Source organism: Gopherus evgoodei, chromosome 7 (genome assembly GCF_007399415.2).
Source record: "Gopherus evgoodei ecotype Sinaloan lineage chromosome 7, rGopEvg1_v1.p, whole genome shotgun sequence".
Taxonomy (NCBI): Eukaryota; Metazoa; Chordata; order Testudines; family Testudinidae; genus Gopherus; species Gopherus evgoodei.
Window position 1 is genome coordinate 63,749,905 of NC_044328.1, and position 12,136 is coordinate 63,762,040.

Sequence of the window (12,136 nt, forward strand, 5' to 3'; positions counted from 1 at the left end):
CTTTTGCTTAGGAAAGACTGTTGGGGGTCGAGGGTGTGGAGAGAATAATAAGGTGTTGAGTGAAAACAGAGGGCACAAAATGAAGCCGAGCAGTCAGGGTTAAAAAGAAATACTCAGAGAGATAAAGGGGAATAAAGCAGAGATGGCAAGAGAGAAATATTAATGGAATTAATGTGTGCCAACATACTATTTGGAAGCTCTTCTATCCTTAATACAAAATACAGGTTTCCTCTTTAGTTCAAATCCTGAAGTATTTATTCAGGCAAAGCTCCCATTGGAGTGAATGCAGTTATAGTTATCATTACTTTTAACAAAGGGACATCCCCCCACACACAATTCCCACTTTGCTCTGTGATAAACCACATGCATCAGGAGTGCATGTGTTTATAGAGAATCTGAGTGAAATGTACCCCATTGTTTTGGGTCATGGATGAGAACAAGGTGGTTGTTTGAGGCCCACTCCACCAGTTGTTCGTTGTCTGCATCTGGCTCTGAGTAACCACAGTGAGTGTGTTGGCTGTTGAATTCATCCACATAAACAGCTGGGTTGAGTGAGAGTGGTTAAGACTGGCTGTTCCCAGTTCACACTTGGTAGTTTACAGACATTTGCAACCTGGAAGCCAGCAACCTGAATGACATCACAGTAGTTGGTCAATGACAGTGAGGCAGCATCAGAGATGTCTGAGCGAATATATGTTGCTCAAACATATTTAGCATGTGCAATGTGACACAGCAGATCAAATTAATTGATGGAATCTTTATATATATATATATATATGTGTGGTCTCATGTAAATAGACAATGTCAACACTGTGACAATGAGTGATTTAGCTGACTATGTTATGCTTGGATGCCAACGTTGAGTTAGAGAGCTCTTAAAGCTGGACCAATGACTAGAAAGCCTGGGGATGACACCACATCGGGGTGATAGCTGGAAAATTATCAGGATTCAGTGAATTCATTGAATTTGGTCTGGTAGGTTATATCATTACCTTCCCTTGAGTTAGCTAGGTACTGAGGGGGGATGTAAAGTGAATGTTGAGCCAATGTCCCCCACTACAAAAGGATGATTGTTTGCACTATATGTTCCTGGGGGCACGGATAGCTTGATTTACTTGGGGTGGTACCACAATCTAAATAATAAATAGTAATATTAGAGAGCTCATACACTTTCTACAGCTTTTAGAAACTAGTTTTGCTACAGCAGATGTCATTTTACAGGAAAAGTAAGTTAAATACTGTACGTGACTCCTTCCCATTAGGTAGGGAGAATCGTCCCTGATCCAGGCAAAAGCATTCTCCCTGATTGTTATTTGTAGTCTCATTTTTGCCTGTTGTCTAGCTACATCTTTTTGAAGGCTCTCCTTCCCTACTGAGTGACAGAACTTGTCTGTGAAGTCAGTCTAGGGTTTGTATATAATGTGCAGTACTCTAATCCTTCACCCTGTCTCCTTGTGTCTTTTTTTTTTTTTTTTTTTACTTTAGAGTAGAAAGGTCCTTAGCGAAAGAATTCACTGTGATTCATCAAAGTTTCCTGCCAGAGCTATCATTTACAGCCATAACCTCAGCTTCTTAAATGTTGTTCCTAGATGCTGTGATAAACGAATAATGTGCAAATCCAGCAATGTGTGTTAATGATGAATTTTTGTTACCTTCCATCCTTTGGATAGTTGGTTCTGCCTAAGAAACCCAATTTTGATATATATATATATTTTTCCTTTTGCCACAACAAAGCACTATTCCAATAGCCCTTTGCTACTCCTTGGCAGTGTAAAGGGACTATGATGCAGGCAATGGAAGGATTCCCCCAGCACAGGAGAATTCCCAAGTCCTAGGTATAAAGGGTAGGATGTGGTAGAAGGGGAAGTATCCATAATGCACTGTACACTGGTGTTTCCTGAACTGATTCTTGGCTTCCTTCAGGTTTGAATGCATAAAGGATGGCTTCAAGCCATCTTTGCCCTTCTTCATTCTACTCCAGCTGTACTGAGTGGACCTCTGGCACAGCTGAGGATCTTAGTTAACTGGTTAGCAGATAACTTTTAAATAATATAGATGTTCTCAATGAGTTTAATTCAGGTAATACAAATGGAATGACATTCAGCATTTTATCACACCCTGATGTTCATCCCAACAATCAAAACGTGTTTTTCCTCAGAGTGATGTTTCCATGGGCTGTAGGATTTTCATGTACAGATTAACAGGAATCTCTTATGTATAGGACGTATACAATAGAGCAGATTAATGTGGTCTGTTTCATTATTAATACATCAGGTATTTCCAGTGATTTTCACTGTACTTTCATGTCATTCAGCTAAGGTGAGTTCACCTAAGGTAAAGATACTGGAGGGATCAGATATGACTTCCTGCAAATTTATGGTGCCATCTCCTTAATATCACAAGAACTGGCCCAACTGGTTAAATAGGTTAATAGATGTCTAAGTCTCTGTGAATGAGGCAAAGGGAAATAGATGGACGGACAGCATAATCAAATTAAAACAAAACTATAGAAACCAAACTCCTCTTAATGGATTAAGCTCTGTCTATGGAGAACTAAAACATACATTGCAAGAACTGAAATATAGCCCCTTACATCGTGCATTGCCACAATCATCAAGATAAAAAGTGGACTCACATGATCTTAATGATCAGTAGCTTATTGCTCAGTTATAGTGGGAAGCCAATTTAGTTTCTTCTTTCCCTCCAGTGGTCTAGAAATGCCACATTAATGAGAAGCAGCATCAATAAGGCTTTACTTAAAAATACATCTCTGGAAAACATTTCTAAAATACTTTTACTATGGATGTGGCATCATGTATGGGAAATCCTTACTGGTGTGGGGTAGTTCACAAAAGCTTTATCAACACACATTTGGGATGAACTGCATGACTCATGCAAGTCATTGTGAGCACTGCTATCCCAAATGTATGTCATAAAACCTTTATCCTCACCACGTCATCATGGATTTCTTCTCACTCTCTTTACCTCTAGTTCTCTTTCTGTCTGTCTTTCATGCTAGTTTGTTTGCATTTCATTTCCTGGTTGTTATTTTGAAAGGAAAGTTGGAATAAGGTGAAACACAGCTAAGAATATCTGGAGCCAATCAATTTGAACAGTGTATAGGTTGGGTTTATTTGTCAGTCAATGGAGTTATACCAGTTTTCACTAGAGGCTGATTTAAAGACAATAAGATCACAAATATTCCTGTGTTTTCTTTAGGGAGGTTCACTTCTAGTTTTCATCTTGGAAAAGAGACTCCCTTGCCATTTCTTTCATCCACAGTTTTAGAAGCAGTGATGCCTGTGATAGCACATTCATGTGAACTGAGGTCATGCTTCATAAAATCCTCAATATTTCTAGCACAACACTATGCAAAAAAATTGATGATGGTAATAAAAGGGAAATTCTCCAGTCTAAGCACACACTTCTGTGGAGAGGAGAGTCTTCCCAAGGAAACAATGCCAACAAAAAGAACAGAGTTTGAAGTTTAAAAAATCATTTTACAAATTACGTCAACCAAATGACTACAGTGCATTGTAGTGTGTGTAGACTATTTCCAGTTGTAGTAAAGCTAGGTTAAGAATGAAATTGTTCCGTGAAAACAGTGACATCAGTGGTAGAGGGCTGAGTCTGCTGTAATAACTTACTTTCATTTTGTAACACACAAGAGTTGTACTTTAGCCAACACAGCTAAATTTTCAACCCTGCAAGCCCATCCAAAGCAATGAGGATTTCAATATGCTGAATTAAATAACATTGTAAAAAATTAATATCTTCCAGTAATATGTTCAGCAGTGCAAATATACCTCATAGCATTTTAATACTGTTACTTTGTCCTTTGTGATAGCAAAACCACATTAAATGTCTGAAATTGCCTTTCAATCATAAAACTATAGACGTTAGAAAAAAGGAAGGTATTGAATCTAGTTGAAGCTTTGTGTCAGAATTAATTGCCTAGACGGGATAGTATTGATAGAGATGGAGTAAGCAGATAAAAAGGAATCTAGACTGGCCCTTGCCACCGGCTGTGGCAGCATCCGTGTCTGAAGAACAGCTGCAGTGAGACACCATTAGGACTGCCATCACTTTAAATAAAGCCTAAGCATTTTATTGCTTTGATTTCTTCTCTGGTATTCTAGAATCATCGAAGTTAGAGATGGCCATTAAATCATCCACTCTTTCTGCCTCCCAGTGTGGGAGTGTTTTCTACAACGTCCCTTCTGGTAGTAAAAGTTCCAAGTGCTGGAGACTGTTTCACAACTTTAAGAAGAAAAATAATACAATATATTTGTCAACCTAAATTTCCATTTCCCTAACTCCATGAAATGATTCCTAGCTATGTACATTACCTCTTTGGCCCATCCATTGAATTATCTTTCCTTCTTTGGTGTTTAGACACCTTTTAGACATTCATAGATTGTTGTTATTGTCCCCTTTAGCAGTAGTTTATCTTTGGTTTTTACATCTTTTTTAATAAATCTAGTCAATCACTTGCTGCTGTTGACTGAATTCACCCAGAATTCAATACAGCCAAATATTCTGCTGTTGTAAATTAAAACTCCACTGAAGAAAATATCTCAAATGGAGCATTGCCAGTTGTGTGCAGGTATACCAGAGCCGTATAGAGGGACTGTAACTTCCTTACTTCAAAAAGGGATACATTCGCCTAAGTAGCCCAAAATTGCATTTTTGCTGCCATACTGAATGGGAAAATCTGTCTCTGGAACTGGGCAAACAATTTTCAATGAACGATTTAAGTAGCATATTTACCCCTTTTTCTGTTATGATTATCCACAACAGACTTCAGTTGTTACTAATTTGTTCATTAGTTGCAATGATGGAATATGTTTCATGCAAACAAATTTCAGCCTGTGGCTTGCTCACAGATTATTGGCTGTGAACTATTGCTTTGAGTGTTTGCTATTTTTGCCACTGAAGTGGTCACAGAAGTCATGTGGTTTTGCCTTTGCTCCTTGATTGCATCATTGAGCCATTTATAAACAGTAGGAAGCCTTGGATAAATCACTCTGACTGTTTGTGTGATCACAAAAGTGAGATGATTTGTGAAACTTTTTTTTCTGGCAAAAAAAATTGCTTCTGTGACTGTGGCAAGAAAGAGATCAAGAGTGCGTGTAAAGCAAGCATTAACTGGAACATGTAAAATAAAGGGTGAAATTGTGATCAGATTTTGCACAAGGGATTCAGCAGAGGCATGCAAGAAGCCCCCACTCTTTCACCTGTTCCAGGGCTGACCACAATAACAGTTCCTGCAAGCAGTTCCTCCAGTGAACACGTTGCCGTGTCCGTGGACCAGCCCACAGAGCACTGGGGGTAGTAGCCTGCATTAGAAAACTCCAGGGGAGATTGTGCTGGGCGGGAGGAGGAACTACAGCTTTGCACCACTCCCTACTTAAGGTTGTATGTAAATTGCACCATTTAGCCCAAAATGACTATGTACTGGGTGATCTGCAAAGATGTACGCACAATACGGTATGGATAATGACTTGGTGACTTTAAAATAAAATAACTTCTTGAAGAATTGCTTTTCAAACTATTGATGCAGTAGATTTGAAAGAGAGGTTACATTGTATATACACAGCCACCTTTGAAAAATGAAGTAACTTGTGTTTGTTTTGTTTTCCCAAATACCAAAAGTTACTTTACACCAGGGACTTATCTGCCTGCAACATTTCAATTAAAATAAATAAAACAAACATTAACTTGTTTTTGAGTTAGCAATGGGGAGAAAAAAAAGCAGTTATAATAATTGTTCTGGGTGTGTTTTTTTTGTTTTTGTTTGTTTTTTGGGGAGGGTTTTTGTTTGTTTTTTTGGAGAGCAGAGTGGTTTAGTTTTTTGTGTACCATAGTACCATCATCTTTTTTTTAATTAGCTAAATTTCTAAATGAAATGTTGTTTTGAAACAATAGTTTTGAAAATACCAAAACAAAACTTTGACTTTTCCTAAGAAAAAAATAATCATTTTTTCACCAAAACTATTCACTGAATTCAACCCAAATTCATGAATTATTTCTTTCAGTTGACATTTTTTTGACAAGCTATTAGTCAAAAAATTTTCACTCAGTTCGATGTGTGTTTGTTTCTGTGTAAACTTTGCAAAGCAACAAGAGCCCCATGTTTTACATTTCCTTCCTGAGCACATTTTTATAAATCTCAGAAAATATTGTTTTACATGGGACTATGACAGCACCTGAAATATTAGTAGCCAAATACAATTGCTGTGAAAATAGGTGAACTATGAGCTCCAAAATGTTTATTTTTGATCCGCTGACCTAATAATCAGTTTCCTCTAGCTCCTGTTTCTGTAGCCTTACAAAAACTCACTTTCTTTTCATCATAAATTTGCTCTCATGTTTTAGTGCTTTTGTTGGTTAAGTATTGTGCATTTCTGCCATCTAGTGACCAAAAGGAGGATTCAAAACACTTCTGAAAATCATTGGTTTGTGTTTTCCAAATAGATTCTACAACATTTGTAACAATTAACTCTAGAGAGCACTTGTAATGTATCCAGTTTATTTGTTTTTATTTTTAAAAGCATACTGTCAAGATATTTAGACTCTCAAATTTAATTTCCTTAAGTGAAGTCCCATGTATTAGCCTGGAAGGACCATACATCATATCTATGTACTATACCTTTCTCTCTCATATAGGCACAGCTATTTGTGTACCTCAGACAGTTTCAAATAGCTACTGAGACTTTTATTGAAAGTCTTTCTGAATACTCTCCATATACTTCTACTTGGAAATAATGTGGCATTGAAAGGAGTCTAATATCTCCATATTATATTGCAGACCATACTTTTCAGCTTTCCTTGTATTCTTTTCAATAGAAAGAGATAATTCTGTTCCTTTAGAAAATATGTGGATGTGACTAGACAACACAGCTCCAAATTAAAAAATATAGGAATTAAAAATACAGATGCTTTCAGTTCTCTACCACTTTAACTTATCTTAAAAGAACAAACGCTCTACTTAAAAATGTAGTAGTGCCCAAATTCTTACATGTGCAATAAGAAAAAAATCTAACAAGGCACTAACTGAATTTGTAAAATTGAAATTGAAATTATATATCTAAATATGCAAATTATATTAAAATAATGTATTGTGATGGTCAAAAAGTGATTGGAAAGAGGAGACCTGAGGAAATGAAGCAGGCAGTATGTACTGCAGAATAGTTTCAACAGCATCTTTCATGTCTGTTTCTTTTTATGTCTTGGATATCTTTACATAGTGTGTGGTTTTAAGATGGAAGATATTTTGACATAATTAAAGTTTGAACTGATTTTTGGCATCTAACATAAAATTAAGTGAAAGAGGTGTTCGAATACAATAATTGTCCAGATATGAGCTGGAACTGAAGCATCAATAATTAACTGTACTTTAGTGCCAAAATCTGTTATGCAATAGAGGAGCAGGCATATGAAATGCAACCAAAGGATTTAAATCATGAAGTTGCTCTTTATTAGCCTTGTAAGTATTGTTATTTCTCCATGTCTCCAGGGAAATAAGTTAGCATATAATTACAAATTTGTAAGCCCAAAAGACAAGTGTTACAATTTGTCATAATGCTTTTAAGGAACACTTTAAAATTCTTCACAAAAAGTAGAACTATAATAAGACCAAAATATTTTCTGCCTGTAAATACTGGTGCATATTATCACTGTCTTGTAACATCTTTCTCCTCCTCATTCTCAAGTCTCTGTCCCTCTGGTGCATATTTTAATGGTTACAGCAGGAGACTGGAAGAAGGGACTCCTAGGTTCTGTTTTCCTAGTACTAAAATTGAATCCCTATGGGAATTTTTGCAAGTAATTTAATTGCTTATGCCTCGGTTTCTGCATTTCTATAATAATGCTACCCTGCTATATGGTTGGCAGGACCAGATTCTCACTCACATTGAGTAGTACCTTACTCAGGAGTATTTCCAATGAAATCAAAGGAACTTCTCTAGTGCAGCTTGAAACAAGTAACAGTATAAGAAACTGGCCTTTAATATCTGCTTTATCAGCTGGGGCTTGATCCTCAGATGAAAAGTGTACAAGTGTATAGTGTCTTCTGTCTCTTCTCAAGTGTGTCTCTCTGTCTCTCTCATTGTAGTCTCACACCTGAAAAGCACCTACACAGTACAATGTAGCTGGCTAATACAGATACACAGGTTGATAAGGACCTTGGGTCAAACCCTGGAAAACAGAGCAAAACCAAAATAAATTGGCTTTGATCAAGAAAAATGCACCTGAATATCACAGGACTAGGAAACTGAATCTACAAGTAATATGTCCACTTATCCAACTTATTGGGAGTCTGCTACTGTCTCTTTATACAGGATTTTGGTTCTTATTAGCCCTGCTATGTGCAAAAACACAAGTCGCAGACTACTTCTACCCAACCTGACGAGTATTTAGTCACACACAGACTTGTATGCAGCGTCAGCTCCAGCTTTTTTGCCACCCCAAGTGGTGAAATGGGGGGGGGGGAGGATAAAGTCGTGATCAGTGGCACTTTGGTGCAGCTCTACCATGCTGCTTCATTCTTCGGCAGTGGGTCCTTTGCTCTAAGAGGGACGGACTGAAGGACCCACTGCTGAATTGCTGAATTGCCACTGAAGACCCAGACCTGCTATCCCTTTCCATTGGCTGCTTCCTCCACTGGTGCCTGGAGCCAGCCCTGCTGGTATGAAGAGCTGCCACATATTGCTGAACTGTAGATACAAGGGAATGTGGAGTCTACTTATGCAATTGCTCTGCTACATAGCCTGCCAGTGCAGTAGCAATGTAAGTCTCTTGCAGCGTTTTGCCTTTATGTACTTACTTGAGTGTGTTCCCAGTAGAGCTGCATTTGCAGGCTTTAAAACTCATTGCAGAGAAGTTTTTAATTATTATTATTAAAGTATTAATGGCAAAACATTAATATTACCATGAAAGCTAGTTTGCTTTAGCTCTTAAGAGCATCAAACTTTTTGCACACACTAGTACACACAAAACATACTTGTTTAGATTTTTCCATCTGGTTTGGGGGTGTTTTGGATGCAAAATTTTGCCGCAATAATCTTTATTCAAACATGTAAAATGTGTGTATTTAGCCAAAAGAGTGATGGCTTTATCCTGGCTCTTGCTGTAACATCTGAGCATGAGAATGATTTATTTCAGAATAGTTACAAGGAAAGAAGTCTAGAGAATTAAAAATTCATTAAAAACACCTAAAAATATTTGACTCACATCACATTTAATCCCAATTTGCCAAAATGTGGAATTCCTCCCAAACGTTCATGATGCAACATAATTGTTTGTCAAAAAGAAAAAAAATGGAACCTTTGATTTTTTGCCAGTAACAGCAAATTCAAAAAGCCTAGATTGCTATGTATTTATAATGCTTCACTTCCGCACCATGCACATCCAGGCTCTTTTCAGTTTAGAGTGAAGGAGACAACAAATATGTGTGCTGCAGACACTATTATGAGTGGTTTGGGAGTCTAGAATCCTGGTTCTAGAACTCCTACAGCTACTGGGATAGCAGCTATTGTAGCTTTAGTGACCCGCTACTGGTAGTAGCAGGTCCATTATCTGCCCTGCGTGTCAGCCACATAAGTGCATAATAATTCATTCATAAACCCAAAGCCAGTATACTACATGGGACAAAGACCCTAAGGAAGCATTTTTTAAAGGGGAACTAGGGATGGAACAATATTTGGGTGGGACTGGGGTGAGGACAATAACTACAGGTTCTGCTGCCTGAGTTTGTAGCATTCAGCACCTTGTGGGTGTCAGGAGAACTAGGGACAGTGCCAAGCTGATATAGAGGCTGAGGAAGTTGTCATGGTTTTGATTATAAGTTGATGTTTACACTGATGCAACACTATCTGTTTTTTAACCTTGAAGGCACAACAATAATTATCAGTTTTAACCAAAAAACAGAAGTCTTTAGGCCTTAAAATCTGACAGCTTATGCTTCAGTAATTTTTATTCGTGGAAATGACTTTCAGCTGCCATTTGAACTTATCAGCCTTAGCTCTTTACATACTTCCCAGTGTGTAACTTCACAGCCTAGAGATCCTCCTCCTCACTTCTAAGCCCTGGAATAAACGCTTGCTGACGTAAGTGGATTTCTCATTAATTCAGCAGCAGTTACCTATGGAATTCTCAAGAGTGCTTTGTGTTGTAGGGGTTTGGTTTAGGTGGCATTAAGAAGGGATGCAGCATGCAGCTGAGTCATTTAAAGAAATAATTTTGAATTTTTGTGAGAATGAATTAATCATAATGCAATTCCTGGTGAGAACTAAAAGACTATAAAACCATACACAGAGAGCTTGCACAGCCTAAAGAAGAGCTTCAGTAGATCCCAGTATTCCGGAGAGGAGGCTTAGTAAGATTGCACCTAGAGGCGATTGCTAAGTAAACCTCAGAGGGTTCTGAGCTTGTATTTAGCTCAGCTCTAATGCTTATAGGAACCCAGTCATTCCTTCCCTCTCAGTGACCTTTTGGCATTTCCTCAGTTCAGCCCTTTCTAGACAGAAGCTCTCAAATGCAACACTTTCCTGGTGCCCTGCCCCCAGAACAAATTCCTATAATCCTCTCTGCTTACATATGCACACCTGGCAATCTAACAGCACTCTTATGACCCTCTCTCCCTAGTGAGTAGGTTCCACAATGACTCCTTTTCTTCTTCCTGGCTCTGTGACCCCACTTGACAGGCTCCTTTCAGCTTTCCCTATCTCTGCAACAAAGCGATTATTTCCTGGCATCTCAGAGGCCTCCTTCCCATGACCCTAAAGAGGCTCTTTGCAATTCTCTCTGCCTTGAAACCCAACAGCAGGTTTTCAGGTTTACATGAAACTCTTGCTCACTGCCCTATACATACACACCCATAACCACTGATTTTTCCTTTTAAAAGGTTAATAAAGTTTCTGGGACCATGAATTCTGGTAGCCTTTCTACTGGGTCTTGACAAGTACATTCAAATTTTGCACACTGTAGAGTTTCCTCAGTATGTGTTAGGGCCTCAAAGCGTATGTTGTGATAATTGGACCTTCAGATTTAATCAAATTGTAAGCTCAACTGTAAAAAGTACATGAAGGTTCATAACCTATAATAATAAATGTTGATGGCAAAAGGTATAAAATGGAGGCAGACTGAATTAGTTAAAGAAAAAGGCCTACTGATGTAACTCAACGACTCTGTTAAAATCATTCTCAGTCAACAAGAAAAATGTGGAACCAGAAAGATAGGAAGTATGACAAGAGACCACCCTGGCTTAATCAGGAGATCTTCAATACTCTAAAACTCAAAAAAGATTCCTACAAAAAGTGGAAACTAGCAAATTACAAAGGATGAATATAAACAAATAACACAGGTATTTAAGGAAATAATTAGAAAGGCCAAGGCACAAAATGAGATCAAACTAGCTAGAGACATAAAGGGTAGCAAGAAAACATTCTACAAATACATTAGCAGCAAGAGGAAGACCAAGGACAGAGTAAGTGTGTTACTCAATGAGAGGGGAAAAACGATAACAGAAAATGTGGAAATGGTAGAGGTGCTTAATGACTTCTTTGTTTCGGTTTTCACAAAGAAAGTTGGTGGTGATTGGATGTCTAACATAGTGAATGCCAGTAAAAATGAAGTAGGATCAGAGGCTAAAATAGGGAAAGAATAAGTTAAAAATTACTTAGACATATTAGATGTCTTGCATTTCATCAGGCCCTGGTGACCTGATCTTAGAATACTCAATGAGCTGACTGAGGAGATATCTGAGCCATTAGCAATTATCTTTGAAATGTCATGGAAGATGGGAGAGATTCCAGAAGACTGAAAAAGGGCAAATATGGTGCCCATCTATAAAAAGGGAAATAAGGGCAAGCCGGGGAATTACAGGTCGGTCAGCTTAACTTTTATACCTAGAAAGATGATGGAGCAAATAATGAAGTAATCAGTTTGCAAACATCTAGAAGATAATAAGGTAATAAGTAACAGTAAGCAAAGATTTGTCAAGAACAAATCGTATCAAACCAACTCGACAGCTTTCTTTGAGAGGGTAACAAGCCTTGTGGATGGAGGGAAGCAGTAGATGTGGTATATCTTGACTTTAGAAAAGCTCTTGATAGTGTTTTGCATGATCTTCTCA

The 12,136-nt window shown here is 37.9% G+C and overlaps 1 protein-coding gene across 9 annotated transcripts in view; it reads left to right on the forward strand.

Moving 5' to 3' along the window:
* The window catches only part of KCNMA1 (potassium calcium-activated channel subfamily M alpha 1), a 410,790-nt gene that overhangs the window by 112,445 nt on the left and 286,209 nt on the right, over window positions 1-12,136 (forward strand). The gene's annotated exons all lie outside the window — the stretch shown is intronic.